General features: G+C 42.1%; 1 pseudogene; it reads right to left on the bottom strand.

Annotated features, from left to right (window-relative positions):
• Positions 1-250: 250 nt before the first annotated feature.
• Positions 251-1,570, bottom strand: LOC122748874 (annotated as a pseudogene).
• Between the last annotated feature and the right edge of the window lie 4,927 nt (positions 1,571-6,497).

Here is a 6,497-nt window from a genome sequence, read left to right on the forward strand (position 1 = left end):
GCTTCATACATCAACACAGGGGTTGGAGGTGAGAATGGGTCATTGGAACCAGTCACGAGATGATAGGGTTTTTTCAACAAAGTGCCAGATGACTGGGTATAGTCTATGATAAGACAGTTTTTTTTTTAAATATGATAGTTCTAATGAAACAGTGAGAACATCACAGAAAGGTAGAGGGGAGAGGGAGAGTTAAACAGCAGAGGTCCCAGCCCCCAAATGAAACTGGTCTTAAACTCAGATCTGCCCATTCTTAGGACAGGAGGTGACTGGTGCCTGCTGGCTCTGAAGCCTCCTGACCAGAGTTTACTTGGTCCCAGGGGGTTCTGAAGTTCCTTCCAGCAAATTTATCCTTGCTGCACAGCTCTTCCTCAATTCTGAGAAGCTGGTTATACTTGGCCGGACGCTCAGATTGGCAAGGGGCACCAATCTTGATCTGCCCAGTGCAGAGACCCACCACCAGGTCTACAATGAAGGTATCTTCAGTCTCTCCCACCTATTGGACTGGGCCAGCTTGCGTGCCTAGCGAGATTCGGTCATGGAACCAATTTGGTTCACTTTGAATAGGAGGCAGTTGCAGGCTTTCTCATTCACAGGCTTTTCAATGCGCTTGGCTTTGGTCACCGTGAGATCATCCCCTACCTCCTGGATACCAGCAGTGACAGTGAAATTCTTCCAAGCTTCCAAATCATCCTGATCAAAGGGATCTTCAATAGACACCCCTGGATAGTCCTTAATGAAGGTTTTATAGAGGTCCCCAAGCTCAGCAGGGGAGATGTATCTGCTGGAATCATCAGGTGACTTGAAGTTCAAGTTATATTTCCCAGATCAGAAGAATGCTGAAGCAGCCACATCCACACCAATTACAACCTTATCAGTATAGCCCACCTTACCAATAGCATTCTTTAGCAGCTCCAGAGCTTCCTTATTCTCCAGGATGTTAGGAGCAAAGCCATCCTTATCCCCTACATTGATGGTGTTCTATCCATATTTCTGCCTAATCATGTTCTTCAGGTTGTGGTAAACCCCAGCTCCAATGCTCATGGCCTCCTTGAAATTTGCTGTGCCAACATGAACTCCTGTATGGCCAGCTTGTTACTGGCATGGGAGCCCCCAATGATCACGCTGAGGGCTAGCACTAACAAGACCACTTCATCATTACCTGCAAGGTCAGCAATATGCCTGAAGAGGGAGACACCTTTCTCAGCAGCTCCCACCTTACAAACAGGTAGAGACACTCCCAAGATGGCATTTGCACCAAATTTTGCTTTATTCTCAGTGCTGTCCATCTCTATCATCAAGGTGTCAGTCTTCTCCTGCTCCACAACATTCAGTTTCTTACTAGCATCATCAGAATGGTTTTATTGATGCACTCGACCGCGTTTGAGACACCTTTCCCCATGTAGCAGGTCTTGTCACTGTCCCAGAGCTCCAGGGCTTCACGGATGCCGGTAGAAGCACCCCTGGGTGAAGCAGCTCGGAAGAGACCCTTTGCAGTGTAGAGATCAACTTCAACAGTGGGGTCTCCATGAGAGTGGGAGACCTCTCTTGCTTGGACCTTGAGAACAGACATAGGGAGTTTCTGGATGGGGTTTCGTTGGCGGGGTTCGGACAGAGAACCGAATACAAATCATCTTACAAATAGGACGGAAATAAGTGACTTCTCTTGCATTTCATCGGGTATACCTTGACAGAAGACCTTAAAGGCCTTTTAGTTTCAAACCAAGTGGCAGATGGTGCTGGTTTCTGCCCCCCTGCCGGCCAGGAAGGAAAAATAGAAAGAGAAAATAGCTGACTGCTGCTCCTTCCACCAGCAAACAGAGGACAGGCAGCTGAGTGGAAGAATGAGCATTTTTAAGTCCTTCCCAAAACTTCTGAATTAATAAATGAGATCATATTCAATTGCCTTCCTTCTAGTTAGGTTCTCTGTAGCTTCCTTCACATCATACCTCAAAGGCTATAGGCATAATCACATCCTTTATTCCAAGCTTTGTGTCAGGTCTGAGGGCCCCTATTGGTGTTGCTTTTTTTTTTTTTTTTAAGGCTGAAACAAGGTGATCCAAGCCTGTGAATAACAGAAAGGTGCCTCCTTAATCTAGTCACATGACTTATTCCTGTGCCCTTTTCGTGAGAACAATTTCTCTACCTGACACTGAGCAGGGCAGTGGTATATTATTGGCATCCTGATTGCAATTAGCTAAGGAGTAATCATGTGTTATTTATGGCCATACCACCCTAAACTTCCACCATCTTGGAAGCTAAGTAGGGTTGGGCCTGGTTAGTACTTGGATGGAAGACTGCCTTGGAATAATACCAAGTGTTGGAGGCTTTGACATTTTATTTTGGGGCAGCTAGATGGCTCAGTGGATAGAGCACCAGGCCTGGATTAAGGAAGACCTTCATGCAAATCTGGCCTCAGGCGCTTACTAGCTGTGTGACCCTGGGCAAGTCACTTAACCCTGTTTGCCTTGGTTTCCTCATCTGTAAAATGAGCTGGAGAAGGAGATGGCAAACCACTCCAGTATGTTGGCCAAGAAAACCCCAGATGGGGTCACAAAGAGTTAGACAAGATTGAAAAAAACAACTGAACACTTATAACCTTACTTACTATACCAACTAGAAGGGGGTGGGTGGGTGGTTAGGTAGACCAGAACAATATACAATTTTAACACAGAAGTAATGCCATCAACAGAAATAGGGAAGTTAGGAAAAGGGACGGATTTTATGTGAAAAATGATCAGTTCATTTTTTGACCTGTTCAGTTTAGGTGCTAGTAGTACAGCCAAATGGGATGTTTAGGTAATAGTTGAGGATATAACCAGAGCTCAGGGAAGAAAATAGAGTCAAATATATGTGTATGTATCAATGTATGTATGTATGTACATATACACAAATGCATAAGTGAACACATATATACATGATATATATATATATGCATACAGGTACATAGCACATAAAATAAATTTCTATAATTATATACAATGTGTACACACATATATAATATACATACATGTATATAGGAACACATAGGCATATATCACACATAAAATATAATTATATACTTGCATACATACACATATGTTGCACAAAACCTTGGAAATCGATGGGATCACTCAGGGAGAAAGGATGGAGATTAAATCAAAGAGGGCATTCCTTGGGCAATGTCTTTACTTTGGGACTGAGATGAAAACACAGAACCAGTGAAGGGTTTTGGGAAGGGGTAAGCAGTCAGGATGAAAGCCAGGCAATAGCAGCATCATGAAAGCCAAAAAGACAGAATATAAAGGAAGTAAGGGTCAACTGTGCCAAGCACTTCAGAAAGGTGTGAGAAAATTATTATTAATAATGGGTTTTTGGGGAGACCAAGTGATCCTAACCCCACTCAAGAATTCTGGTTGGTTTCTCAGAGCCAGCCCAGAGTCAGTAGAAATGCAAAAGAAATGTAGATTGACATTCCTGTCTACCTAAAAGAAGTTAACTCACCTTGCAGACCCCCCAAATTATGTCAATCAACAGGCTTCAACGTTACTGGCCAATTAGCTTGGATCTGTAAGTGTACCTGAGAGAGGATAAGGATAAAAAGGATAAGGATAAAAATCCTTGGTGGGGGGGGGGGGAAGCGGTGCTCTCTCTTCTCTACTTGCCGAGTATCTCCTGGATACTGACTTACCTTACTTCCCCCCACACCCCCCCCCCCTGGGATTCTATGCTGGGTTTACATGTGGCCAAAATAATAAATGCTTGCAGCCAAAAATTGATGTAATAGCCTCTAATTTTCATAAATAGCAATAGATTAGAAACCCCAGGTAAGTTCCCCAATAACATAGAACAGGGATGGACTTCCCCCCAATATTTCGAATGACACAAAGGTCAAGGAAGATGAAGACTTAGAAAAGTCTTTGCCTTTTCTGATTTGGCAGTGAAGAGGCTATCAGTGACCTTGTAGAAAGAAATTCTGTAGAACAGTGGGTTCCAACTGTAGTGGATCGAAGAATGAGTTGGCATGTAGAAGTAGGAGCAGAGAATGTCAAGAATAGTCTTTCAGGGAAGGGGAGGAGAGTCAAGAGTCAGGATAATGGTTGAGAGGAGTATAGTAGGGGCAGAAGATTCCCCCCACCCCAATGGATCAAGAAGGGGAACAAACATTTATTTACCATCCACCAGGTACCAAGGTGTTACAAACATTATTTCATTATCTCTTGGTGAATCCCAAGCCTGATTACAGGAAGAAGAGCACCAGAAACCAATAGAGATGTAGAGATTAAAGATGAGTGAATGGGGATTATTAATCATACTAGATAATTATTTGTTTTTGTTTTTGGTGGGTTTTTTTGTGGGGCAATGAGGGTTAAGCTACTTGCCCAAGGTCACACAGCTAGTAAGTATCAAATGTCTGAGGCCAGATTTTAACTCAGATCCTCCTGACTCCAGGGCTGGTGCTTTATAATACTAGATAATTATTAATGATGCAGAGGAACTAAGCAGGTAGATGTAGTTAAGGTTAAAGTTGGAAGAAAGATCATGCCTTGACAAAGAAGAGCCTTACCTTCTAAGACTGGGGGACTCAATCTCAGAGAGCACTTGGGGAAAAAATGTGTGAAAATGTGAAGACATTTTTAGTTGTGGAGGGAGATCATGATGGATGGCCTCATTCTTGTATATAAAGTAAAAGATGAGTCATCTGCTGAGAAGGGAGGGGGGTAAGGGGAAAACAGAAAGATTAAAACAGCCACAGAGAACAGTGTGATAGGGAATATCCCATTGGATTGGAAGTCCATTAGAGATGCTTGGAATTACTGTTGTGCAGTGGCCAGGGTCCAGTTGAGGTTAGATAACATGAATTTATAGTGGATTGTCAGCACACTTTTGTAGTTTCCTCCAGTGACATTATCTCAATACAAAAGCCCTAAGCCAGAAAGAAATGCTGAATGAAGCCATCATCAGCATGATCTGGGATCGTTGCATATGCTACTGATGAGCCCTCTAAGGTGCAGTCATGGATGTTTTAATGTTTCCTCTGATGGCTATATTTGCTATATACTGAAAAACTTCTAACCACCATAGGCTTCTTACTTAGTATTAGTGATCACCAGGGGAATTGACACAAAAAGTATTAGCCAGTACAACAAAGCATTGAGAATTTTGCTTCCAGAAACTATGGAAAAGAGGGGTAATTTTTCAGTGACGTGCAGGGGCCGTAATATTCGACTTTCTGCCATGCCCAAGAAATGATTTTCTGTACTCAAATTATAGGGTGGTCTCCCTGTTGGATGTAAGAATTCAGCGGCTTGATGTTTGCCCCACCACTCTCCAGCTTATCAGAAACAAAAGATCCCAATGTATTGGAAGGACTGGAAGGTGTGATTGCTGGACCCCTGTAGGCAATTTTGTAAGATATGGAGATTGGAAAAGTACAAGATTAGAAATGAACAAATGTTCTGATTTTCTGAAAATAGAAGAGGAAGAAGGATAAAAGGGAAGCAGAGGAGACAAGACAAGGGGGAAGGGAAAGTGGAATAGAGAAAAGAAGGAAGAGTATGGAAACAGAGGTACTGAACATGCTACATATGCAGGGGTTCTTCACTTTTTGGCTGTACTGGTCCCATTTGGTGACAGACTGGTGAAACCTATCAACCCCTTTTCAGAATGGAGTTTTGAATACATAAAATCAAATACATAAAATTGCAAAGAATAGTAATTTTCTTGAAATGGTTATCAAAATATATTTTAAAAATAAGAAGTTTGTGGCAGCCAGGTGGTTCAGTGGATAAAGCACTGGCCCTGGATTCAGGAGGACTTGAGTTCAAATGTGTATTCAGACACTTGACAGGTACTAGCTGTGTGACCCTGGGCAAACCACTTAACCTTCATTGCCCTGACAAAAAAAAAAATACTCACCCAAAAAACAAAAAACAAAAATAAGTTCACAGACCTAAGATTAAGAACATTTCTACACTACAACATTCAAGACAGACAAATATCTAGATTTTTTTTTAAAAGAATCAAGAGTAAGAAAGGAAAGAAGGGAAAAAAGTAAAAGCAGTCTAAAAATCATCTTGATCTTTACTTCAATTTCTAGTAAAGCCTAGAAGGAATAGTTATCGAACATTTGGAGAGTGATCACAAATCTTCATCAAGAATAGGTCATGCCAGACTAACTTGAGGTCTTTTTTCAAAAACAGGTACTAGAGTGGTAGCTTAGAAGAATATTGTAGATTTAGCTTATCTGTATTTTAGCAAAGCATCTGTCAAAGTCTTTTATGGTATTTTTGTGGAGAAGATGGGGGCATGGGGTCTAGACAACAATGTTAGGTGGAATCAGATATAGTTTAGAGGCTGTGCCCAGAGAATGGACACTAAGCTGTTGATACCAATGGAAGCAGCTACGTAGCATAGTGGATGGAGGGTTGCACCTGTAGTCAGGAAGAAAGTAGTTCAAATCCAGACTCAGACACTAGCTGTGTGACCCTGAGTAAAACACTAAACTTCTAGTTGCCTCA

Source organism: Dromiciops gliroides, chromosome 1 (genome assembly GCF_019393635.1).
Source record: "Dromiciops gliroides isolate mDroGli1 chromosome 1, mDroGli1.pri, whole genome shotgun sequence".
Taxonomy (NCBI): Eukaryota; Metazoa; Chordata; class Mammalia; order Microbiotheria; family Microbiotheriidae; genus Dromiciops; species Dromiciops gliroides.